Raw genomic sequence first — 564 nt, forward strand, 5'->3', positions numbered from 1 at the left:
TGAGGGTGACAGAGTATTAGGTCTTATCCTGCTCCAGCACTATCCCTTGTATCCTGCTCCTGTGTACCTTCTCCCTGTTCCCAGCATCCGGCTAGTCTGTTTGGTTCCTGACTCAGCTTGGTTTTGACTACTCTCTTGGACCCCGATTCTGTTCTGCTGCTACCATCTTGCTTCTAACCTCTGGCTTTCTCTGACCACCCTTTGGGTAACATTTCTGTACTACGCTCCCAGTTGGCTTTGAACTCGGACTGATTGACCACTCTCTGTTCACTCACCTACGTCGCTAGTAACTGACTTGGAGAACTGCGGTTTGCGTATCCCTTGGAGCAAAGTCCAATCCTCCTTGCGGGGTCCTTGGTGAACACCATGGGCACGTTAGACTCTGCGCTTCCTAGCTCAATAGGGATAATATTGTCAAGTAGCTACCATATCCTACTTATATCTCTGACACTCATTAATACACAGCTAGCTCTCTGGCTATAAACAACATTTATTAGTAATTTTGATTAGTGTTGCATTAATTAGATATGTTTATAATGTCATGGTTTAATCACACATGCATGT

This window comes from Mixophyes fleayi, chromosome 2, assembly GCF_038048845.1.
Source record: "Mixophyes fleayi isolate aMixFle1 chromosome 2, aMixFle1.hap1, whole genome shotgun sequence".
Classification (NCBI taxonomy): domain Eukaryota; kingdom Metazoa; phylum Chordata; class Amphibia; order Anura; family Limnodynastidae; genus Mixophyes; species Mixophyes fleayi.